Consider the following 27,255-nt stretch of genomic DNA (forward strand, 5'->3'; position numbering starts at 1 on the left):
GTGAATTTGGGAAAGTCACTTGCTTCCTTTTTGTGAAATGGGGGGTAACAACTGCTACCAAATTAGGGGAAGAAAAGAGGAGACAGAAGAAGGAGAAAGGCAACTTAACTTTTTTACTCCAAATTTTTGAGTAAGAGATGTCATCAATGTCCCAAGTATCACATCTGATGACAAAACCATATACTTGTGTAACATACCCTTATAATACCCCTTTGGAACAATAATATTCAGCATGCTAAATGCACTAAGAGCCGTCTGCTATGGTAAAATAAAAAAGATTCTGATCAAAATGTTTTGCTGTAAATTTTTCTGCCAAGTGCAGTGATAGCTACTATACGCCACATAAGACCCACTGGTGAATTTTCAGCTTCCCTGAGTCCTGCTGAATTTTCATTACAAGCACCAGCCTGCAAGTTCCAAGTTGTTAAGTGTGGTTATGGAAGAAATCTGGAGGTGGAAACCTTGTCAATCACTGACAACAGGGCCTTGCTCAGCTGATAATAAAACTACTGCTGCTGTCTAAGAAAGATTTCTGTTAGCATTTGGGAAAGGCAGCAGGGTGAACTTTTTTTCCAAGAGCCAAAGACCCAAAGTGTCTGCTGTGATGTACACCTTTTGCTAGGATTTGGTGGGTTTTTGTATTGCCACCTCCTACCACACCTGGCACTCAAGAGGTTTTGAAATACTTGAAAATACAGAAGGATGAACTGACAATGTCTTATATCTCTGCTTTTCTGATTCTGTGCCCTTTCACTCCTACTTTAATTACTCAGACATTATTTGTCTGCTGCTCTTCCTGCTTTTATCCTGGATTTAAAACACTCTTCTCCTCTTACAGAAATTTATTATCATTGATGTTTTCCTTCTGCTGAACACAGAGTAGCAGACCCTGGGCTTCAGTCTCTATGCAGGTACTTTGCCACTTAGTTCAGTGGCAGGCCCTGTATATAAATTCCTACTGAGCATTGAATTAATTACTTTTGAAAATGAGAAAACCAATTAAAGAATTTTCTTTCACTAGCTCAAACTATAACTCTGGCTAGTCCAACATCAGCTCAAAGTCAGATTTTCAGCCCTAACTGCTGATCTGACATCCATGTAAAGCTTTCACTGGTGTGCTCTCAGACCTTAAAGACAACCTCATGAGCTGTAATTGAAGATTCAGGCACACAGGAAGCATAGAAGCATCCAAAATTATGCTGAACATAATGGAACTGGAGAAGAGAGACAGGAACATCTGTCCATTCAGCTACTTTCTTGTAAACATGATAAGATTAAAGTCCCCATGCCAGCCAAGCAGGGATACTTAAAATTCAAGTCCATAAAAACCACATTAGACTTGAGAAAAGGTTTGCAGCTCTGAAATTTTGCCAAACTGCTAAAAGCTGAAGCATGAAGACAGAGGAACACACAGAACTTGACTGAACACCCACAGAAATCAGTGGGAGACTTTCCACACATTTCAGTCAGCAACAGATCAAGCCATCTAACAAGTTTCAGAACTATTAGTATGACTTTTTCCAGTCTCACAAGTTAAGTAATACATCCAAATGCACATCCACACCTCAGTATGAATTAAGAGGAGTGGAAAATACTGACTTTTCATGTAATATATATTTTTTTCATTGGAATGTACGTATCAAAAAAAACCCCCATAGCTAGATGTATAAAAACTTTCTTCTTCTGAAGTGAGAAAGTGAAATTATTCTAATCATTCACTTTTATCACCTTATCCACATCACCAAAACCAAAAGAAATCTTTAATAATACAAAAGGATCTCAAGTAAACATATTTACCTTTAAAATATGCATTATAACCAAATATCAGAAAGTGTAAAGCACTTCACAAAGGTATAAATGTGATGTGTAGAGCAATTCATAAACATATAAAAAGATGACCCTGATTCAAAAATGTTAGTCTAATTAGACAGTACATACATAAGGGAGTGGGAGGGAAAAGAGTGAATTGATGAAAGCATTGAAAAGAAAGGGTAAAAGTTAAGCACACATCTTGTTAGCCCCATGATTCATAAATGTCTTATGTAGATAGACACGCATCTATTCACTGGATGAGTAGGCCAACATTTATCGTCCTCTTTTCTCAAGTTGTGTCTTCACGAGTCATTCAAAAAGAAAAGTGCGAAAGGTTGTCAGACTGCTTCAGGAAGTAGGATGAAGACAAATGGGGCCATATGGAAGAAGTTGTGAGAGCAGAGGGAGAGAAGCACATTGAGAAAATCTTGCAAGTCTTGTTCTTGTGTTGAATAAAGAGAGGATAGAAAAGCAGGTGAAAGTACGAAAGTAAACAGGAGGGCAGAGTTACATTATATAAGACCTTGAACTGAAATCATGGCCTTTCAATCCAAGTAGCAAAGGAGATGTCGTTTTGTGCTGTATCTAGTAAGACAGACAGCTCCCAAGCAGCCCTTCTTCCAAGTCCTTCAGTAACAGACCACTGCATCACAACTTCTCTGGAAACTTCTTTCCTTAAGTGTATCTTCACCAGCAATGACCGAAATATGAGTCTGAAGTTACAACTTGAAAATTGCATGTAGTATTCATGCTTGTAGCCTCTGTGGATTGCCAGGAATAGTTACTGGAAGTTGCTGCACTGTGGAAGTGAAGAAGAAGGCTTTCAAAGACAAATGTGGCATGGCATTTAATTTATACAGCAAGGGAGAAATACAGCAAGCAATGCTGGCACATTAGAGAAATGAATTAATAATTAATAGCTTATAAATGTGTTAACAGCTCTTTACAATGGCACATAATTGTAGGATCAGCAATTTATTACCCAAAGATCACTAACAGCTTCTAAATATGTTGATTATCACAGTGAAAAAAACATGAGTGTTTAAAAAAAATGTTAATAATTAGATCCCTCTTAGGTTGTAACTGTCACATAAACAGCTTGTAAATGAGTAAAAACAGTATTCTAAAGTAAACTTCCATTCACTGGCTGTGGTTGTTGTTACCAAAGTGAGATCTAAAGCCAGGATGCAAAGATTAGAATTGACATGTGCAACCTGGTTACATGGCAAAGTTTAAAAAAAAAAAATAAATAAATAAAAAGAGCATGAAATTGTTCATGTTTGAATATGTATGTTTATATGCTCCTCTTGTTTTTTTGCCTCAGGAAGAATGAAAAATGTTAATTCTTAAACAAAGAAAAAAATACCACCTGTTCATAATATTTTACATAGAAAAGAATATTTAGACATGAGATAGGCTTCAGGCATAATTCAGCCTAAGCAATTTGTTCCTGTGTACAGAACAAAAGATCCAAATTCCAAAACATGCTAAAGGAATAAGCAAATTTTGTGCTCTTGTCCACATAGCTGAAAGTCATTTGCTTTCACTATTATGATGATATGAAACTGACAAGGACATGTAGAATTAAAATAATGTTACTTCTGTGGAGACTGCATTGACTTTGACAGCATACATCCTGTGCTATACAGAAAATCATATTAATGCATGCACTGTTTTTTGCTGAAATAGAATTAGTTTTCTTCATAGTAGCTAGTGTGGGGCTATGGTTTGGATTTATGCTGAAGAGAGTGTTGATAATACTAGGATGTTTTAGCTATTGCTGTGCAGTGCTTACACAGAGTCAAGACCTTTTCTGGTTCTCACCCCACCCCAACAGTGAGTAGGCTGGGGGGCCAGGAGAAGTTGGGAAGCGACACAGCTGGGACAGCTGACCCCAACTGACCAAAGGGGTATTCCAGACAATATGACGTCATGCTCAGCATATAAAGCTGGGGAGAAAGAGGAAGAAGAGAGTATGTTCATGGTTATGGCATTTGTCTTCCCAAGTAACCATCACATGTAATGGAGCCCTGCTTTCCTGGAGATGGCTGAACACCTGCCTGCCGATGGGAAGTGGTGAATGAATTCCTTGTTTTGCTTTGCTTGCCTGTGTGGCTTTTTCTTTACCTATTAAACTGTCTTTATCTCAACCCATGAGTTTTTTCACTTTTACTCTTCTTATTCTCTCTCCCACCCCACTGGGTGAGGGGAGCAAGTGAGCAGCTGCATGGTGTTTAGTTGCAGGCTGGGGTTAAACCATGACAATGCATCATAACACATCTTGATCTTCAAAATCAGAAGGCTTTTATTGGCAGAAAAATAAGCAGAATTCTATAAAAATCCACTTTCCTTTTTTGCTAATTATTTATGTTCAACATGCATTATATTCCCCATGTACACATACATAAGAATAAGAATATTAAATGTACTGAAATTCTAACTACTGGCAGCATTGTGGTTCAATTTGAAGGACTTACCACCTCACCGAAATCTATCCTAATAGAACTGGTTATAGGAAAGCATGTGCATGGGAGGATGTGAATGTGTGAGCATGAGAGAACAACAGCTCCAGCACACCTTCTGTGCTTCTGAAGAAAGAGGCATATATCCAGGAGCCATAAAACAACATGCTAAAAAAATTCTCTCAATTTATTCCTCAGTTCATATACCCATTCCTTGACTTCACACCTGCTTTCTTCATACTCACTCTGTTCTTTACATGCAAATTTTAGCACAGTAGCTAAAAAGTTGACTGTTGATTTAAAAGACTGCTGCCATGAACTCTAGCCTGAATTTATATGAACTCAGTAGGACTATGCTCCTATGTGCAATTTCAGGAAGATATTTCATTATATTGACACACTGGGACAAGGCAAGGACCAGTCAGAAGTAAAAACTTGGTCCTGAGTTGCAGCAGTACTTTCAGCTGAATCAAGTAAAAACAGGCTCAGAGTTATGTACAGAACAAGTATCTGTTCACTTTTTAAAAGGCAAAACACTTCAAGAAGTTCAGAATTAGATTTTACTAAGCAAATAGTTAATGGCTCACTCCAGTGAAGATCAGTATCGACAGACTGAAATGCCTCAGCTTCAACATACTTTGTTTTTGTCTAAATACCTCATGAAAACTAAGGCTGTTCTCTTTGTGCAAACTGCCTTATCATGCTAACTCAAAGCTTCTTCTGCAGCACTCTTACCTTTCTCCTCATGGGCAATGATGTTTCTGTTATAGTTTATCCTCATGCTTCCATACACACACATAGACTTGCACACACCCAATACTGTAATTAATGCCATCAGTCTTCATCTAGTAATTTTATCTTAAATAGAAAAACAGTAATATAAAATTAGTTGCCTAGTCAGCAAAGTTGCATAGACTTAATCAAAAATAAAAACTAGACAAGGTTATACAGGAGCTCTACATACAATCAGATCTACTAATTCGTAGGTAGCATACAAAAAATTGTACATTGAACTTTGTACATTGAACTTTGTACATTGAACTTTGAATAAGCATTATCAAGACTACACAGGATGCAGTGGTTATGGGAAAACTGTGTGGTACAAGATGCCATAACAAGCAATAAAACTTTGCAGATTAAGACCAGTTAAATAAGCACAAAGGAGTCAGACCAAGGTTATGCAAGCTGACTTACTTATTATGGCCAAAATGAGCCATGAAACATAAAACTTTGTAATTATATCTTAAGATGTAGAGGTAATTGTGTAAGCACTTGCATAGAGACTGGGGAAGCAGCAATATAAAATTGCAAAAGGAAAAGCAAGATGAAAGAGATCAAAATGCTAGGTGATGTGTTGTAGAAGGTGGGGCTGTCAAAATGAAAAGCATAATTCAGACTGTTGAACAATGATAACGACTGTACTAGAATGCATTGTATTTACTAGTATAGTAATTCTTTTAACATCCTATCTGTTGTTCAAGCTAAGTCCACTTGCAGTGCCAGTACACAACTGTACAATTTTTTAGAAGTCATGCATGTTTCACCAACTTGCGCTTCCTTGAAATAATAGGCATAAAATTTTCATTCTGAGCAACAGTTGCAAATGAATCTAGTAGATACTGAAAGGAGACCATCAAGCCTTTTCCAAATAACAACAGACAATCAGGTAAGAGCAAGGAGCCTGGCTGTTAAGAAGAGTTTAAATGAGAGAGGTTAAACTTCAGAATGTCATGGAAAATGCCATGTCTGAAATTAGAAGTTTACTATAAGCACATATTATGCTAATATGCCACATAACCAGCACAGTGGCAATCTTGGTTTCAAACAACTTCAGCGGATGCCGGAGAGCTAGCAGAGGAACTATAAAGGCCATCCCCACATTATTTTGTAAACTTTTGTGTGTTCTCTAATTAATAAAACATCTCTAGAGAGGGTCTTAAATGCAACAGGGGACCTGACAAGCCTAAGTGCTTACTTTATCCAGCACGTAGGTTTCATGAAACTCAAACTAATGAATTAAATTGCTTTTGCTGTAAGACTGCAAGAATGAAAGCTTAAAGTGGGCCTCTTACTAATGTAGTAAATATATGGTAGGTGAAATTAAGAGTCTTCTTAACATTTATTTATAAAATCCATACAATTATTTTAACTACAGGATATTTTAAAATACCTTTCATAGAAAAATCCATCCTATTTAATAAATCATGTGATTAGGAGCAGAATGGAGTATTGTAGGGACATAGAGGTTAACTCTTTTTAGAAGCTGTATAAACTGCCTTGTGACAATGTTCCAATTATTTAGTCATCCACCATTAACACGAAGTAACATTTGCTAAACTGCTCAAACAACTTCAAAAATTGAGGAGATAGGGAGTCAATCTGGATGTCATCTTCAAAAACCCTGAAATGTATATGAAACAATGCTGCCTGTGCCAAAATCAATCCCGTTATGTTTCTGATTTCTCAACTGAGGTATCCCACATCTCTTTGTATGAGAAGTGATGTGGAAGTTTTCTCTGAATCTGCACACAAATTTGATAATTCTTCTGGCCCTGCCTCATTTTGAAGAGGGTAAGGATCAAAAAGAAAGATAGAGAAGAAAGAAAAAGCCTGCATACAGGAATAAAGTATTTCTGTGTTGACAGCATGAGAATTTTTACACTATGCAGATTAGATGGTATTCAGACAAATTACAAGTGCACCATAAAAAGCCATGAGGTAAAGAAAACTGGTTTAGTAAGTAGAAAATATTTCTGTCCAGGAATTACACAGGATTTTACCTAACTGGTATCTGACTAAACAAGGTTACAAGCCAGATATAGTCTCTCTATAGCACATTTGGAGATAAAGTTTTGTGAAAAAAATATCTGCAAAGCCACACTCTTTAAATGACTGGAAAATGTTTAAATATATTAGAACACTTGCATACCTTTGGCTTTAATGGCTGCAGACATTGAAAAAGCACTGTGACTAAACCCTTTCAAGATACCAATGAAGTAACAGGCTTTCATAACATTATGAAGGAAATTACAGGACTGATGAGCATCTTCTACACATGGGAAGACTTCAGCAAAATTACTTGTATGTGTGTTTTCTCATAAAGTGGTAAAGAAATCAAAATATAAAAATATCTGCCTTTTTGTTTTCAGTGTTAGCTGACAGCACTGCAATGGATCCACTGTACCTTGCAGCACAGGGGATGGTTCTTCCTGAGCCAAAACAGGCTGGATAAAATGCAGATGGTTACAGGACAGAAACTGAAAGTTCTATAGAACAGGCAGACTAATAAGGAGTTAGTCAAATTAATTTTTCACCTTAAGTCCATGAAGTCACACCATTGGGATGAACCAAATCTTGTCTGCTCTACCATAAAAAAAACCCCTACTTTTTTTAAGGTATTACAGTTTTCAAATGATGTAGCAAAGCCAGGTAGATCCTAAATTAGACAGTATACATCAACCAAATCCAGCAATCAAACATTTAAAATGGAAAAGATTTCTCAGAGCTTAAATAAGAAGTAATGGATTTCCCCTAAGAAGAACTTGAAATCAGAAACTACACTCACCAGGACTTGTCTTAAGACACAAACAGAAGGAAAATAAGAAAGAGAGAAAATCTAAAACAAAACCAAGTATCAATACAAGAGTGCAAAGGAAAAGCATATAAAATATCATTTACTCTACAAGCTTTCATTTACAAAGCATACTTCTTGAAAATAATTTCCAGTTCTGATATTATTTTGTTCAATTTTTCAAAAATACCTCTCAAAACAACACTTTTCCTACCTCAATTTTTGAGTGAAAAGCACTTTTCAAAATACTGTAAGGTTTAACATGTTGGCATCCTCCTGATCAATGCTATGAAAACATTGTTAGAACACTCTCTATCGCTAACGTTTAAAGCCCTGACCTTGACATATACTAGCTATGCACCAATAAATACTCCATACAAAGGAAAAATCCTCCTTGGAAACTAAGTTAAAAGTGGACTGAGAAAACTGTATTCACCCTTTCAGTATAGTCCTCTGCAGAAGTCTATGAAGATCAGCTTTGGAATCAATACAAACCCATGGCAGGGGGAACAGTGTTTCAGAAACTTCTAAATCTTTTGGTGAGTCAGTATTATTAAAATAGCTAGGCAGAAAAGTTGCAAATTAACTGGTGTGACAGATTCAGTTCCTAGCAGTGGTAACAACTGAGTTTAAGCATAGTGCATGTTGTACTATTTGTCTACCTGACTACATATAGAATATAGCTGAGGAAAACTCTGAGAGTTCAGGTTTCTGATTGCAGGGCATTAATCAAGTTCAAACATGTACTGCTAGCAACTGAACAAATATTTGGATTGCAGATTCCAAGTATTTTCCACTCACCTGTATCTCAGGAAAGAACAGCACTTCTAAGTTAGGTCAACTTCAATATCTATAATATGATTTAGATAAACTTAGATCTTATTTCCCCAATCTTCTAAGATTGTTTCACTGTAGATGAAGGTGACCTCTGTCCCTTTGCTTAGCTGTAGATAGTAATCTAACTGCTGAACTGGAAGTACCAGAGGTTTTTAACTTACAGCAATTGGACACAGGCTATTTCCATAAGAGAGGCTGTCTGTTTATCTGTCTAAGAAGAAATGGCAGAAAATAGGACATGCTGAAATTTTTTTTCAAGGTATGTAATAGCAGTAGAAGCAATAATAATACCAGAAGATGACATGCATCAGTGAATGAACACAAGATATGGAAATATTTGACACCTGAAAAAAGTTCCATGACTCAGCATGGAAGGAATGGCTGGAGGGAGTAATTACGATAGATACACCAAAATCGACTTCCAGGGAAACTATGTAATAATTCAAACTACCTGCTTCTGTTTTGAAAACCTTTGAGATACTGAGCTATTCTAAGAGTGCATTGTAACATTTGCATTGTTTTGGCATACCAGTAGATCTCAAAACACCCTTCAAAAGGAAATGTCAACAATCTGAGCAATGCTTTTTTTTTTCCTTTTAAGGCAATGAGCACACAACTTGCAACAGTCTGACCTCACTGCAAAGTTCCAAAGTAACTTAAAGTGTTGGTCTCTACCGGCCATCACACTAAGTTGACCAAATACCAGTCCACCTCTTGCAAAGTAGAATTTGTTTTGTCATGTATCTCAGTTCTAAAGATTAGTGCATTACATGTCCACACACTTCCTGCACACGGTAGTATCCAAGTGACTGCCTAGCTTGTACTTAGCCTAAGATCCGTTTAGCTTACAAGATCTGTCCAAACAAAGCCCAAAAATATCATGGCTGCAAAATAACCAAATGTTAGTATCTCAAGGAAAAAGAATAATTTTCCAAATTAATTTCAAAATTTTAAAATATTTCATTTAAATTTGACATACATTTTCTCCAAACTAATATTTCTATTTTTACATTCAATTATATTCCTTTCCTGACAAGTCCACATTGGTTAAATTTATAATTAGAGAATAAAAGTGCACAGTAAATTATTTTTTATGTGGCTATTATTTGATGGTCTTCATACTAACATCCACCTTGTTAACGAACAGAGGATAATCTCAGTAATTTGTGTCTCCTACTGATATTGCTAGCACCATTTGGAATTACAATAATTCCATGTATCTCTCAGCAAAGAAGAAAATTAATATTCAGCAATTATTTTACATCTAATGGGATAAGTAAGAGTAAAGCATGTCATACTGCAATGCACATAAACTCCATGCCTCTCTTAAACACAGTCCAAGGGATAATGCAACTACTTACAAAGTCAGCTTTGCTGTGAACTGATGTAGCCTTTGACTTAAAAAACAAACAAAACCCTATACGTGTATGCTTTTTATAAACATGAATATGCAGAGACTGCCCAGCTCTAAGAGATGGAACACATCTATAGATAAACTGGAATGGAAAAACCTACAATATAACTGCATAGTTAACTGTTCTAGCAGCTAGTACAACCACAGCATTAAAGATGTTACACATCGACGACAAACAGATTGACATTAAGGCTGCAGTACAGCTTGCTTTTTCACATACTCTGATTTTTCAGATTTTCATCTGATAAATTTAATTTTCATTAACACATTCTCTCTATGAATTATAAAAAAAAGCTTTTTCATGGGTTTTATCTTGCATAGTTGTATTCATACAGTTAAAGGGTAGAGAAGGAATGAATGTGTAAAGAGCTAATGACAAGTATAACTAATAGCTTCTCTGGTGCCATAAGTAACAAGACAGAATCTGAATTACAGTATTTAGGCAAGAAAAGCTATTGGACTTCTTAAAGAAAATATAAGCAAACAAACATTTCAAGGAAACACTGGACTGAGAAGACAGAATTATACCAGGGTAGGGGCTGGGGGTTATTTTTTTAATGACAAATTACCTTGCTCCTCTACACACTGACAGAACTTGAGAAATCCAGTGTAATTGGCAAAAAGCTGTCATTTCAAACCCAAAAGAATGCTAAATGCCATTGTTTCACACTAGAGGTCACCCCCGGTAAGAAAATATAATTGTAGCATCTTTTATTTTCCGCCTGTAGCTGGTACAATACTGAAAGGCCGTTCCTTATAGTAAAGAGGTAGGATTTTTTTTTTTTTTTTTTTTTTTTTTTTTTGCGGGGGGGTAGCTGGTATGCTAAACATCATTTCAGTCAAGCAAAAGTAAACTTCATTAAACAGGATTCACTTTTCACTATAGTACAGAACCTGTTAATTACTCACCATATTGAGACAGCTTTTGTTAAAGAAACCATATGCTTGATTGTAGGGATTGTCTGTACATAAACAATATAATAACATTTCAGCTGAAAAAATGTTATACCTATCATGACCTTTTCGATTTTTTCTTAGTTTGTTGATAAAGGTCAGCATTGATGGCTGGGCACAGCAGCATACATGTACACAAAATATCTGACATTTATTTGCATTTGATCAAAAGAGGCAGAAGCTGTATAATACTTAAAGTGAGTACACCTGAACTACTATTCATAATTTCTTTTGAATTTCCACAAAATGCATGTCTATGTCACTGAAAATGTTAAGATTAATGATTTAAGGGAATTTGCAAAAGAAAGAACTGTATATTAGGTTGATGATAAGATCAAGATACAGCCACAGTGACTATTTGCATGTGCATTTACTGTATACATGATCTTCAATTTCTAACTAGAATTTCAAATATTATTGTTTGAAAACAGATACAAAGGTTAGAAAAGTTGTATTTATTTATTTATTTGTGTCCATACAAACAGAAGATTGTACTGAATGTAATTAAGAAACTTTTTTCGCTTTTCCATTGCTCTAGAAAAATGCCAGATATTCATCGATAAAAACATAAATCACTATCTTTTAGTTACCAGAGCTTAAAACATTTACCTCTTATCAGTGTTTACTTCATTCCTCCAATTTTTTTCAGCAAGGCAATCTTATTCACAGGAGAGATACAGCTAAGGTTTATGCCTAAAATCTGACTGCAGTAAATGAAAAGGAACTGACGGGATCAGGCCACTTCGCTGGGTTTTGGTTACTGTGTTCTGAATAGCTTAAAATGATATATGTGCCAAACCACCTTGGATAGTCAGTGAACCATAATAGCTACCATTTCCCTGAATACTCCAGAAAATTACCCATCTGGCTTGCCTGCATTTTCCTGCTTCATTTGAATAGGATGCTTATTGTCCAAAATGGATGATGTATGTCATCTTTGAAATGCTGTGTGATAAAACACTGCATCACATAGCCATGCAGTTCCTTTCTACAAATAGACGCCTACAGCAAGCCTTGGGGAACAGAAAGACAAAGCAAACAACTCATCAGAAAACAATGTGCAGTAGTGTAATGTACAGCCACTATAGTAATGTATGTACAGTATAACCTTACATTTCTTAGCCCAAGTGTTCTTGTAATGACTGTAGACTCTTGGATGCCTTTAAGATACAGAAATTTGTATCATTTAGGCTTTTTTAATCTGCAATAAAATAATAAATTTTATTTTGCTCTTCAGAAAAGGCAAGACTATGACAAAGGGATGTCAGTTCTCTTCAACAGATTTTTCATTTCATTCCAGAAGAAATCATTATATAAATGTAATATGATAAAGAACAATTTTGTTTTATCTTGTGAGAGTTTGGGGAAAAAAAGTATTTAGAAAGGAATTTTTTTAGGTAAAAATCAGAAAAACTCAAACCTAAGTTACGAAGTATATAAGCCTGAGGGAGTTTATGAAAACAAAAGCACATAAAGTTCCAGATTGTAGAGAAGAAAAAACCAAGTAGATTAAACAAAGAATGTGCTAAAAATTGTATCCATTAATTATGTAACTTCATGTATTTCAAAATATAGCTTAGATGCTCATCATGTCAGCTATAGAGGTCCTTTGGACTATGTACATCATTGAACTCATGGTTTTTACTCAATGGAGAGTTTATTGAGAGGGGTTTTTTGTGTGCTTTCCTTTTAAGAGAGTTGATAGGCTTTTTTAAAGCTTGTTTAAGACTGACATGGAGTCTAGTTTTAACTGGTTTTTTTGACTAGAAGATTAGTTTTCATTTACACAAAATATACTTACAATCTATAACTAAATTACAGTCAAAAGAACAGTGATCTACTTTTTACAGGTGCCTGTGAGGGCAAAAAGGAAAATGAAGATGTCTATCCATAAGTAGTCTGCAGGTAGTAGAATTAAATATCATTTTTTATTAAAAGAATTTGAAAAGGCTTGCAAGAGTTGGAAGGGGGGTAGGGAACCAACAAAAAACAACCAAACAAACAAAAAAACCCAAACAAACAAGAAATACTTCCCTTGGGAAAAGTTGCTTTCAGAACTTATATAATTCCATCCTTGTGTTTATCCTAATGTGAGTTTAACTTCACGCAATATCATTTTCCAGCATCCACTAACATGCTATTAAAACTTTGAATCATGCAACCATGTTTATAACTAGTTAACAAGAGTTATTATTGTTATATAGACTGAAAAGTCAGAAGAATCTGACATAATAGGTTGGCAGTTCAGACATGTCAGGATACACAGGCACAAACTCAGCCACGAATAGTAAATATATAAAGATGTACCAGGAAAGTTGGTACTATCTCAATAACAAATTGAGTTCTGATTTGGAATGAAACCAATTCTATCCCCTCCAAAAATGCAGTGAAGGTTGATTTTTGCTACGCAAAAACCTCTCACAAGCCAACAGTTGTTAACTTCATCACAGATGTTTACTGCTAAAAATATATGCCTAAGCAACTTCGCATATAATGAATATACAATACAAATATTTGAGCCAGAAGTGACTTTAAGGTATTATCCCCTTATATACTGTAATCATTAGAACAAGATACACATTTAGTATGAAATGTATAGCAAGCTGTTGTGCATGAGGATCAGTCTCTCATATGTTCTTCTGCAAGACACTCAGTCAGCTTACAGGGTTTCAGCAAGCAGAATTCCTTTAAAATAATCAACCTATACTTCTCAATGTCTCTCATTTTAAGGTCTAACCAGAAACAAAGCAGCCAGCAAAATAAAATTACATTCTTAGAAGTCTTATTTTTGTAATCAGTTATCTTCTACACGTTTTCTCGGTTCTGACAAGAGGAAATAACTACATTTGATTTGAGACACTCTAGAAGCATATTATTTCATCTGAAACCCAAATGTTCTGATAGTTCTAATTGCCTGGAATGAAATGCAAAGGTGACAAACTCCAAAAGACTGCCTCTTTGCCTCTCTTTCTCTGCAGGTTCATAGGCATCTGCATAATCCATTTCATTTTAATGATCCAACCACCAATTCAAGGTCTAGAGGTTATGGTGTTATAGGAAGCTGCACCCTTGCTAATGTACCCTGTTACACTCATGAGTCTGATAAGACTGCCCTGCTAGTGCAGACATCTTTTTTCTGGTACCAAGCTTCCTCACTGAGACCTAGTGAAAAGTTTCTACAAAGAGCTGAACTGTACGGTGCAGAAATCCTCTGGCAGCCAGTGGAAATCCAAGTGTGGAGACACCTGAATACCGCACAACTCCAGGAGACAGCCAAACCTTGGGAATTCTGTCTGCACACAGCCTGCTTTTCCTGACTAACTTCAAGAACCATATTTATACATACACAAATATATGTGTGTGTATGTGTATATTTTTTTATATACACACACATATATATGTATTTATAACTCCAAGTGTGCAACACATCAGCCCTGGGCTGACAAGGGCCTTCTCACATGTGCTGTTCCCTGTCTAGAAGAGGCTACAGATAGAACAGAAGACGAGACTAACATCAAATGACTTCTCTGGCAGAAATCTCGTTACGGCAAGAGAAGGGCACAGAGTGAATCAGTTCTTCCAGATGGTCTGTAGAAAGTCAATTTATGAGGAAGAGAAAAAGAAAAATAAGATGGTAGAGAAACTTGGGGAGAGAGGAAAAAATAAGCAGATTTCATCTTTCTGACATCAAGCAGCAGCTGAAGAATGGTGGCTGCTGTGGTGACAGGGAAGAGGAAAGCAGCAAACAGAGAAGAGCAGGATGTCTCTGGTACAGCTGAAAGCATTTAGGACTTGAAAGGATAACAACCAAAATCCTGACAAATGCTCAGGAGTGCAACTGTGATAGGGAATGGCAGCTTATTTTGTTAGTCTATAGAATTCACTTAATGTGCAAGTTGGTAAAAACAAAGTGAGTCCAGGAGTTGAGTTTGGGGACAGATAGTCTAAACCTGAGGTGGAAGAACGAGGTAAGGTGAGAGAGGAGGGAGTTGGACTTGGTTGGAGGAAAGGGGGAAAAAACACAGAAAGTGACAGACAAGAATTGCAGCGAAAGTAAAATTATCCAATTCTAATGTTTGCACAATAAATTCACCTTACTCCAAAGCAGAACCAGGACAAATTTTTATGCCCTTGTGAAGCAAAGAGGATCTCAATTTTTCAGTTTCATCTGGAAGGCTGCAAAAAATAGCACTCAGTTCTGTACACCAGAAGAAATATTTGTCCAGTTAATCCACAAGATTAGACAGAAGAAAGCGCTTTTAACCTGGAATGGGTAGTCCTCAAGTTGTACGTCTCCTGCACTTCCCCTTTACTGTAGGATCTTACCCTCTAAAAATATGCTAACTAATTTTTCTAATATTTTGCTGCCCTAAGTGACTAACAGTTCTATTCCAATGTAAAATTAGGAAGCAACATATATGAAGAGGACCATTTGCAAATTGACAAGCTTTTTACTATATATGTTGGCCTTCCTGAAAACTAATACCAATGCCTAAAGCTCCAGTCCAGTACTAAAAACATGATTAGTGAGATTTAAGATGTCTTACCAGACCATCTATTAACACACTGCAACTGCAAAAGCATAATTTCTATGCATGAAAACAGATTAGCTAAGCATGAGAAAGCCAATCAAAATTCAGCCCAGTTTTTGTTTGTAAGTGAAAACAATAATAGTAAAACGAAAAATGAAAAAAAGATGATCCTTCTCTAAAAAAAAAAATACCTTACTTAAAAGGGGCTGAAAAAGGAGAACTAAGGGGCTACCTCCCAGATCTTGTGACATACAATGCATCACGCCAATGCATGGGTTTCTATACTTCTCAAGCCTAATTTTCATAGTACTTTTGTTTTTCAAACTATGGTATAGATTATAACACTGCGATAGCATTTGATTCAGGATAGTCTAAAAAAACCCAACCCTCTCTACAACTGATTTGGTTTAGAAACATGAAAATGGCTATTTTTCTTTGCAGTAGAAATATGTGAAACTGAATCAAAGTACTAGTAACAAACCAACAGAACCCATAAACCATCAGAACCTATAACCACTTGACTTCTCGACTTTCTCGCTGTGTCATTAAACTTGCCGGTTGACAGGTATTTTTAAAAATAACGTTAACTTATCACATCGTGCTTGTGTGAACTAGACTACAATACAGGAAGTTTTCTGTTGCTCCAGTCCTAGTTGATGGCTCAAAACGTGAACATTCATGAAAGGTGTTCTAGATGTTCAAAAGCAGGAAAATTTGTGTGCCATATCTCAGTCCTCTGGAAGAGTAATCACCTACAACCTTACAAGAGATGCCATTATGGTTGCGTAGAAGGAGGAAAGCACAACAGTAGTCAGACACCCAAGTATTTGCTCTTGTAAGTTAAAGCTCTACAGAAGGTGCTCGACAGATTATTGCTGTGTTCTTGGATGGCAGTGGTCTGATTTACAGCCAGAACTCACATACCTTTGCATCATTTTAACCTGGGGAATGGCAAACTGACACGGAGCTGGGTTCAGTAATTAGGAACAGGAATCTCAAGCTAGTTTTGCCACATGGGGTATGTATGTTTGACTATTCCTTAAACCGCATTTAAAAGTGCATCTGAGACAGAATGCTTAACCTCCATGCAAATGTCCTGACCTTGATCATGTTGATTAGAATACTTTTATCCTTGGGCTTATATCTAATTTTATTGAAAATTATTTGGAAATGTATTTAATTCAGACTTAAAATTAAATAATCATTGTTTTCTTTATTCTTTGTACTTGTGCCTACAACTATTTTTCATCAGAACTCTCTCTGTCTAATGGCCTGCCCTGACTAAGAAACCATAACATTGCAGAAATATGGCAATAGAAAAAAGGTGTTTGGTAGAAATTCAGAAACAAGGATAAATCCAAGGTCTGATTATATGCAGTTTAAACTCTGGTATCCTTTTTACCTTTTGTTCTTCCCTTTGTCTTTGTTCTCTCCACAGCTCCAGCTATTTTTATCACTATGCTCACTGCCAAAAAGGTCTCTCCATTTAGAAACCAACATGCATCTATCTGACCCTGTTCCAGAGTCCTTCTTTTGACAAGGAACAAGAGCAAGCTGTTGGCTCAGTGTCAATGGCAGGCTTTAAAGGCATCAGCAATAGGAAGCAACAAAGAGATTTGAGCCCTCTTTGGCTAGAAACCATCACCTCTTTAACATTCATGTTTGCTGTGCCAGTTCAGCAACCTGAAGTCCAAACCAGCCTCAGACTCAAGCCTTGCCCTTAATTAGAAGTAGTAAATTTTACTACAAAGCCAGGTGGCAGAACATTTTAGGATATCTGAAGTGAGTGATTAACAGAACATAAACTCTGGTTTCTAGGTGAAAAAAAAAATAAAATTAAGCTCTGGGCTTCTATTCAGTTGCTGCATTTGTTTGAACCAATCCCTTCCCCTACACATAAGATAAGGGGAAACAAGAAGTAAGAATTCCCCAAGAATATGGTCCAATTATATTGTCATACACTTTTTAACTCACAAGTAATATCCACATGTAAGTTTACAGATCTAGCTAATGACAGGAAAATATCTGATCCTTAAATTAGTATTTAAAAAACAAAACTTTATATTAAAATTATTTTGCTATTTATGTATGTGAGTAAATTTACAAATATTTTCTGATTTCTCTCCTACTATTCTTCTGTAAAGATAATTATGGTTGGTTTTGTTTTCATGTGGAAAAAAAATCTTCTTGAGACTCACTGAAAGGCAATAAATGTAAGCTCTTCATGCACTGAAAAGCCACTTTTGCAAATGAGATAAGTTCATTTCAGAGTCTTTGAAAATTTGACCTAAAACACTTAGAAAATACAATGTGCTATCCAGTTGCACCACATGTCTTCAAGGCAGCCTTCATTACTGTCACCTCGCCATAGCATGGATTTAGGATAGGAAGGAGATATGCCTTTGCATTCTCTCTGCAAAGCTCAACAGATTTAACAGTCTGTTTGTTTAGATAGACAGGAGCAGAGGCTAAAAGAATATATATAATGTCTGTAATTCACCCCAATTCTTTTCAACTCCTTGACACTACATAAAGGGTTGAGTGGTTCAGGCAAAACTAGCCGGACAATTATGTCTGTAAGAACAAACCAAGTTCATGTAAAAGCCACCTACTTACATAATTAGTCTTGGTAACTTCCCAGATTGTCAAAAATCATAAATTAGTAGGCTAGAAATCTTAAAGCTGACTTAAATATCATGAACTTTAAAGGAGGCGTGAGGAGAAAAGAAGACAATGACACATCTTTTTATTTACCATCTTTGTTTTGAGTCTTTAGCATAGACCAAGGTCAAATTTCAAATTTTTCTCTGTAACTAGGAGTAAAGAAACTTTTCTCCTTGTTTCCTTATGCCCTCAGTGAAAGATGTACTTTCTATTTAATACCTGTTCTCAGAAACCAGAGCCTGAGGTAAACATTGAACTATCACCATTTTGTGACAAAACAGCAAGGACTGGCAATGCTCCAAAATCGTCACTAGAAAGAAGAAAGTGTTCCCTTCCCTCATGAATAGAAGGCTTACAGTTTTATTGAAAACAAATCAGACATAGGACTTTTATTTCTTCAGGTGTGCAGTTAAGCAAGTTCTGCTGCTCAGCTTCCTTGATTTGCAGGGAGAAACAATTACTCGTGTGTTCACCAGGCCATGATGAAAGGTCCTTGCTTTAAACAGAGTAATTCAAATTCTAGAAGTGGCATTGCCACACAGTGTGGCCATCCAGTCATGGCTCACCAAGTCTAGACTTCAAAGCCCAAAGTTCATTAATCTTTAGATCAGACCTCCTTTAGATAGCAAGTCCACAGTGGAGAACACAACTGATCTTTGGCTCAAACCCTAACCTATTTTCAAAAAATGAAAAATCCTTGGTTTACAAGTTATCCCAGAAGCATATAACTTAAAATCTTCATCAGTTAGAAGTAAAACTTTAGAACATTGTAAAATCAAATAAGTTCTCTCAACTATCTTTGCCATTAGCACTGGTAGACTTATGGCACAAACTAGAAGAAGGCATATTTTATTAGCGGTAAGAGTTAAATAGAGATACCCTAGGTTTGGCTAACATTCTCATTTTATTCAATTTGGCCAAAGTCCAGCTCATATCCATTTTTTTTATTTCAATAACAAGCTAATTCATCTTTGATTTTTGTCCTGAAGCCATCTCAGCTGATTTTCTTAACAGTGTACCAATGACTTCATTTTTTTCTCTGCAATGAAAACAAGTTCAAGCAGCCAGCTCTCCTTCCTTTTGTGAAAACTCAACATCTCTAATGGCTTTTCCAAGCAAAGCCTGAATCTTTCTTCGGTCACTTAAAGTGCACAGTGGTAATGAGTCCTTGTCTGCCACAACAGTTTGTATTTATGCTGGCTGCTTTCCCTCATGCTTCCCTCAATCTGGAGAAAGGTTTATAAGATTCAGATTCCCAGGTGTTCCTACTGCTCACATTATTGTAGTGAATAGTGAACACTTTGTAATAACAAAACAGACAGATTAGAAAAAAGAGGACACAGCTGGCAGTAATATTTACATCATTCTGGGCAGCAGGATGAGCAAAATTTTAAGGGCGTTTTATATTTCTTCTCCCACTGTCTACCATTTAAAATTCAATTGCACTTAGATGGGATTTCCATGGGAATTAAGTGTCCAACTCCAGTTGAATATCAATAGAATTTTGAGCCTCTAATTCCCACATTCTACTTTGAAGATCCTTGCCATAATTCATTTAGAGAGCATATCTGTCCACCTACAACACACTTCCAGTTAACCATATGCTAATCATGTATTTGTTATGCACATTCAAGTTCACTTCATCAAATGAGGACAAAAAAGTAAATAATTATAAAGGCTATAGGAGCAAGGAAGAAAAACACTTGATGAAATTTAACCCAAACACAACACAGTTTTCCATTCAGAATACAAGAAAGTGTATATTTCTATCTGTGAAACAAGCATTTGACATTAATAAAAAGAAGCAAAAATAGTGACACAAAAACTTCAGTTCTGGTTTATGCAGATGTGATGTACGTCTGAAACACCTACTTCCACCACTACAGAGCTATAGCAAGTTGAAAACCCGCAAATTTCCTTCACTGCAGTTTGTTTAGAATATAGTACCACCTCTGATTCCACTGATTTCTTTTAGGGTACACCACCCTTTCAACATTATCTCAGAAAAATGTCTCTTGAATCTCTTTTTTTTTTTTTTAACTGATTATTTATGTGTTATGCAGAAGATCTGTCCAATAATAGGAGAAATCACCTCTGTGTAAAAGGTCAGGAGTGGGCTATAGTTAAATTTAAGAAACATCCTTGAAGCATTTAACTTCAGCCACAAACACACATAATAAGCCAAACTGTATTATAAGGAAAGGTTCTATTTCTGACTTGGCTTTTCGTGTTGGAAACCTGAAATCCAGTCACGGATGTCACAAAAATAATTTTACCAGCACTGAATTAAAAATACATTTCTTCAGTTCTGATTGCCCAGAAAGTACAAGACTGACAATACTGACAGAAAAAAGTATACGGTTATTATTATTAATTATTCAATAATAATTGAATAAATAAATTCAATAAATTGAATAAAACCAACAATAACAACTTATAATTTAGTCTCCTTACTTTCTTGAATAACAAAATTTTATTTTGTTAATAAACAAAACAACAATCCCCCAAAACAACGATGGAAGCCAAGTGTATAAAACACCAGATCCCTCTGTGTCTGCTCTCATCCCTCATCTGCCTGTGGAAATATGCATCTTCTCTAGTGTTTCATGTACTGTAGCATTCAGCACATGTTGGGACATGTTTTAGAGGCAGGTCTGCTCAAGGACTGTGTTTCACTCTCTGACACAATTAATTGCATTATGAGTCAGAGTTCTAATGAAGATGAGTTGTTATGTCTCAATGCAGCTGTCCTGGGAGAGAAAGACAGCCATAGAGACAGGGAATTTGGACAGTCCTGTGTTGATTATCAGGCACACAAGGTAAGGAGGTAAATGGTCAGAAACCACAGGATACTTTGGTGGGTCTGTTACAGTGATTTTGTTGTCTCACGTGGACCTTAGAAGTCCCTGAAGGTTGAATACTGAGGAACTTTTTAAGCGCTGGGGGGAAAGGGAAGCAGACAGACTAGATAAAAAGAAAATATCAGAGTACATTAAATGGAGTAAGTATATAAAATGCCTGCAGTTGCTTGCCTCCAATTCCAACTAATATATGCCACATTTAAAACTACTGCAAAGCATTCCCACAGTTTGTAATATGGATAGGGGAGCATCACAACACCTAGCAGTACAAATTTTACTCAAACTTTGTTAAATTCAGCTGGAAATTTTCCAAGGACCAACATGAGAATGCCAGTACCTCCAGTTTTTGATTAAACAAGATATGCATCAAGAATGGATTCTCTCACTGTGTAAGGTACTTCCTTTTCTCTTTTGCCAAATTAGAACCAAGATGCAGAAAGGGTCACAGAATTAAAACAAACACTAGGTATATGAGCAATTTAAGGCTTGCTCTACTTCCAGACTTATTACAGCAAAGAAACAATGAAATAAGTATTAATGTCCCAATACACTGATAAAATAAATTTTGGGAAATGCTGAAAATGTACAATGAATAATTATTAGAACAGAGAACAACCATTATCTTCAATCACCAGACACCCTTAAATCTTGACAAATATTAAAATAGAAAGGTGCCAGTATGTAGATAACAAGTTTCTAAAAGTCTCCTGCATCAGTGGGGCTTGGCTTCAACAGGCAGATCTGCTCAGATTCAAGCATTTATTCACAATGTTGCAATATTGTAAATAAATTAAAAAATATTTACATCTTTACTATCTTTAGAATTAGATACTGAAGCAAGGCCTTTCTTATTAAAGCTGGGTAGGTACTTTTTTAAACAAAATTCAGTATTTGCAAAAATTGTGTATCTTACGCCCATAAAGAGAAATTCAGTTAGCATGACACTTAGTGAATTCAAAAGTAAAAATAAACACTCGCATACATGCTCGTAGTATCTTTTCCAGCTTCCATTTTATGCTGTTTTAGCTTTCTCAGTGACTTATTCACCCCCTCCATCATCTTTATCAATTAGCATTCTACAACTGGCTCTATTTATTCATTTCATGGAAAATGTTTTCAACACTACATTACCACATTTATGACACATTGAGTCTCAATTTGTTCTCTTTCTTAGCTGTTCTCTCAGTACTCAGAAAAAAATTTAATCCCCATCAAGACTGATGAAAAGTTTCATATGCAAGTTACACTAACATCCATGTCTAGTACACGTACAGTAGGTCTCATTTCCAAGTTCCCTCTTACCTTTCTCTGAGGTATATGCCACTCTTGCTATCAGTTGACACCAGCTTTCTTTGCTTTTCTCTGTCTGATTAGTGCAGTTTACCAGAATACATCACATTTTTCCCTTTAGCACATTGGGTCCAGGTAAACAACTCACAGGAGCCTGTCCAGATGAACCCTGAAGACGTGTTTGTTCCTCAGATAGGATTTATGAACAGCTTAATCTCACCCTGTTCTTACAATATAAGGCAGAACGTTGCCAAGCTACTAACACCCTGGGATCATGGATGCAGGCATAATAAGATATAACATGCTTGCAAAGCTGGCCTCTCTAACGCAGGAAAGATGTAACTTTTTAGTCTAAGATATTCAGGTTACTATCATTTTTACTTTTTGTAGAATACTTAATGAATGGATGCTAAATAACAGCATCTTCATTTCAAGACTAATGTCATGCAACAAAGGAGAAAAAAAAAGAATGCACAAGTAGTACTTGGACTTATTTTCAAAGGTTTGGGAGGAGAGGAGAGGAGAGGAGAGGAGAGGAGAGGAGAGGAGAGGAGAGGAGAGGAGAGGAGAGGAGGAGAAGAAAGTCCTCAGAATATACATGCCTATAAAAATGCTGAGAGGCAGGGAAGTAGTACATAGTCTTCAGAAAGAGTAAACCACCTGTTAGGGAAGGACTAAGGTCCCATAAATGTTATTTTCTGCAGTGTCTCTTTATGTTTCTATTTTAAGGGTTCACAGACATTTTAGCACAGAAGCTTCTTACAATCACACTGCATTTAAAAAAATGTAAAAGTGAATGTATTCTCCTTTTCATGAGGAGGAGACACCTCAAAGTATAGCAATGTGGGCCATTTTACACTTCACCAAACTGTTTGCATAGCTCTGATTTGTGACTTCATAAATACGTACTCAATGTCTACCTATTCTATGACTTTATAAAACAACTATCCTAGTGGTGTATGAGCAAAGTTTTGCATTTCAAATGAAATTGCTGTCCCATGAGAGCCAGATTAAACACTCAGTTAAGCACTGATTTAAATGTAAAATTAGATTGGATTACCATCATGGCATTCAACTTGATCTGAACTCAGAATGTTTCTGGGCTCATTTATCCTTGCAGAAAATCACAGTGTTTTGCACTGAGATTAACACTCTGACATGGCAAACAAGCATGCCATGTAATGTCTGAGGAAATAAACTTTAAAGTGAAAGAAACTGAAAGGCACAATTACCCAAGGCAAACTGGTTTGTTCATTTAGTGATTACAGTGCCTTTTAAAAGCTTACAGTCTACCATGGTGTAGAACAATTTAAACCTCCATTGCTTTCCTCTGTGAAACTGAGGCACTTGACTTTTTTCTCCTTTTGACAGGCTTTTCTTTTCATACGACAGTAGTTCAAACACGAGGTATATCCACTGAGCTACTCAGCACATAGGAGAGAAAACTCACATCATTATACATTTACCTTTGCATTAGGTTGCAATGCACAAATAAGCAAATAGTTTAACGATTTCAAAAGGGTATAATTTCTTTCAGGTTCAAGTATCAGTTTGCTTGTTTTGCTGCTGCTAATCACCTCTTAAATAAACAATTGCTTTATCTATGTACTGTGCCTCATTTCACTTTCAAATTATGTGTGTGTTTTGCTCCTAACGGCTTATTATGATCTATAATTAACAATTTTGCTGAAAGCAGAGCCTGGCATTGAAAAGAGCCCACATTCTATCTGGGAAACACTCAAAACATGAGGCCTCTGTTTCAATAACAAAACTGACAACTTGAAGTTGTGCATGTGCTCTGGTACTACTGTCTTTTTTCACTCAAATTCAATACATTCATGTATATTCAATGTATTGAATGCAATATTTTTGAACCAAAAATAGATTTACACAGTAACACTGAAGACTTCTACAGGCATGTAGTGATTCCTCGGCACATCTTAGCAGAATCTACACAAACATCAAAAGTGAAAAAAGACTAAATGACCATGGACTGAAGACAGAAATGGACATAACAGGACTTAAAACTGAATAAAAAGGACCCACAGATTCTTAGCAGACTTCAGATTGAAAGGTCGTTCTACGCTGCATTGCCCTAGGGCTGGGTCTCATGCATGAAGGTAAGGCAACCCTGGGCACCTGATGGGTTGGATGGTTTTGTAGATTACAGAAGTTCTGTGGCAAATTCTTAAAATTTTTCTGAATAGGAACAGAATTTCTGGGTTTGATCTGTATTTACCCTTACACAGTTTTAAAGTCTGAAAGAGGGTGCGGTGAAGAGGCAAGGCAGGGAGAAATTGATTTCTATGTATACTATTAAGTCTGATCATTTGCATGCCCTGAGAGTGAATAATACCCTTCACAGCAGTGACATACAAAAGATTATGGTCCGTATGGGCTGGGCTAGGTGCTTTTAGCTCCTAGTAGAATAAAAACAGAGCAGAAAGAGTACAGATGTAGCAGCAAAGCTGAAATTATAAGATACTTTTCAAGTTACACAATTAATTATTCCCCTCATCATCTGCATTACAAGAAACTGGTTGTGAAAAATCATATCTCAACTTGGACAAATAAGAAAGATACAGCTCATATCCCAGATAACCTGGGGCATCCCAGGAGAAAGCATTCATTCATTAAATATTGGAACTTCACTTTTTAATATATATTTGATTAAAGAAAGAAACAAACAAACAAGAAAAAACATTCAACAATAAAAAAGGGTGCTTGGAAGAACTTGCAAACTTGCAAAACAAACCATAAATCCTAGAGGAAAAACTCCAAGTTCTTCTGCACAAATCCCTTCCATCTTTTTTCTTCTCTTTTTTTTGTTCTTTACGTGCATACACACTGTGTTTATATTATACATTCTCCAGGGCAAAAATATTGTTACTTAAATTACATTCATATGATTCCTTGATAAAAAAAAAATCAATTTGCCAGATCAATTTTTCTTAAACAAGTTCATCATACTCTGGAGCAATGAACCAATCAATAGGGAATGTTTTTTAGATGCTTTGCAGCCATCCCACTTTAGTAATTGCTAGAACTTCATATCGACAGGTGATAGGATGCTTTGAACGATGAATTGATCTGTTAGCCTGTAGTGCTACGAGGCAACACCACAACAATAAAGATATATCCCCAGAGGGCCACAGTTTGGAAATCAAACAGGAGGTAAGCTGTTACATTATGCATTTGACCCTGGAGGTAATTCAAGGGTGCAAGTTTTCTGGCTGCATTCAAAGCCACAAAAAGGAAAGAGGAAAGGAACCGCTACTACATAATTTTGAAATGATTTTTTAATTGAAGACAAGGATGTTGCATGGCACCATCTAACTATATTTGGATACTTAGATCCAAATAAAAATAAACTTGAAACAAATTCAAAAGGTTGCTAAACAATGTTCTGCATCAGTAGGATTCTTGGTTTTGGTCACAACTTCCTGACTGAAGCAGGAATGGTGTAAGAAATTACACATAAGGTGGCCAAAGTAAGTAAAAGGATTTCTATCTAACAGTATAGGCAGGAAAAATTATTTGCCTTGTAATGATTCTTGAACAGCTGCACTCCATATTTCCACAACCTACCAACTCAGCAGGATATCGTAATATATAAAACCAGCTACTGAAATCAAGGCTTGATTCATTATGAAGAGGACTCTTAGCTGTGTGCTCAGGTCACGTTGTTGGATGCCTTTTGCAGAAACCATCTACATTGCCAAAAGAAAAATTTAAGACCTGCATTCATGTCTGCTAATGGCCAAAGATTTGGACTTTATCTGAGCTCAGTTAAACCACTGAGTTGGCTACAAGAGTGGAAAAGCATTTGCTCTGCATTTCTGAAAGTCTGAGATTTAGGAAGCAGCAATTAGACAAGGCTATCTAGCAACAGAGGCAGTCCAAGGAAGTTAACAAAAACATTGACATCCACAGGCACAGGACCAAGTGCTGCTCTCCAGTACTCAAGTACATACTCCAGTAAGTCAGCTGGAGTTTTCACACCTTGGGGACAGCTGCAAGCCCAGTGCATGCTTCACAGCCCAAAGCACTAGTGCTGTCACACACATAGGCTTCAGATGCTGCCAGTGAGCACTACCTGCCTCATCTAAACGTAACCAGATAGCAAGAATGCCTTCTTTCCCATTTCAGTTCACTGGTTCAAACCCTGCTCAGCTCTATGTACCCATAATGATTTGGTACAGCCTGTGGAATATGTGGACAGTCAGTTATGGTACCAGCAATTTTTTTTGAAGCAAACTCGGACCTCCATCTTCTAGAGGAGGTAAAAATGAAAGGCCCTATACTATGGAAAACCCTCAGTGATATCAGTATGTAAGTTGAGAACAGTATTAGCTAGGTGACATCTGTCAGGCAAAGTGGTTACTAAATACTTATCTAAATAAAAACCTTTACTCATCTTACATAATATTTCCTCTGACATAATCCAAGCAGCATCTCAGTCTGACACAGCCAGGATAAGGAATGTGTTTCAAGCAACTTTATCTTCATTTTAGATACTCTGAAAACTATGTATTTCCAAAGCACCTGTGAATGCTGCTTGTATCATGTCCTACCCCACCATTTAGACCACGGACCTCAGTGTACAACTGAAATGTGCAGATAAGCCAGTTTTAAAGTAACATTTTTGCTATCATAAAGTAAATTAAACAAAAAAACACTACCAAAATCTCCATTCTCAAAGTTTCTTTGACCTTATGTGATAAAATAATAAGAATAATGAAGTCTCTTTTTATCAGATATTGCATGAAAAATACATAATTAGTTATAGGTCAGTTTTTACATTTTATTTTTATATATACTTCTTTAAATTTACCAGATCACTTCACACTCCCATCTC

General features: G+C 36.3%; 1 long non-coding RNA gene across 1 annotated transcript; it reads right to left on the reverse strand.

Annotated features, from left to right (window-relative positions):
• Positions 1–1,599: 1,599 nt before the first annotated feature.
• On the reverse strand, positions 1,600–22,601 carry LOC138683680 (uncharacterized). Its single transcript, XR_011323092.1, has 3 exons — positions 22,410–22,601; positions 5,010–5,132; positions 1,600–2,611 (listed from the first exon to the last, which is right to left on the reverse strand). It is a non-coding gene; the product is annotated as an uncharacterized lncRNA (long non-coding RNA).
• Positions 22,602–27,255: the final 4,654 nt, after the last annotated feature.

This window comes from Haliaeetus albicilla, chromosome Z (genome assembly GCF_947461875.1).
Source record: "Haliaeetus albicilla chromosome Z, bHalAlb1.1, whole genome shotgun sequence".
Taxonomy (NCBI): Eukaryota; Metazoa; Chordata; class Aves; order Accipitriformes; family Accipitridae; genus Haliaeetus; species Haliaeetus albicilla.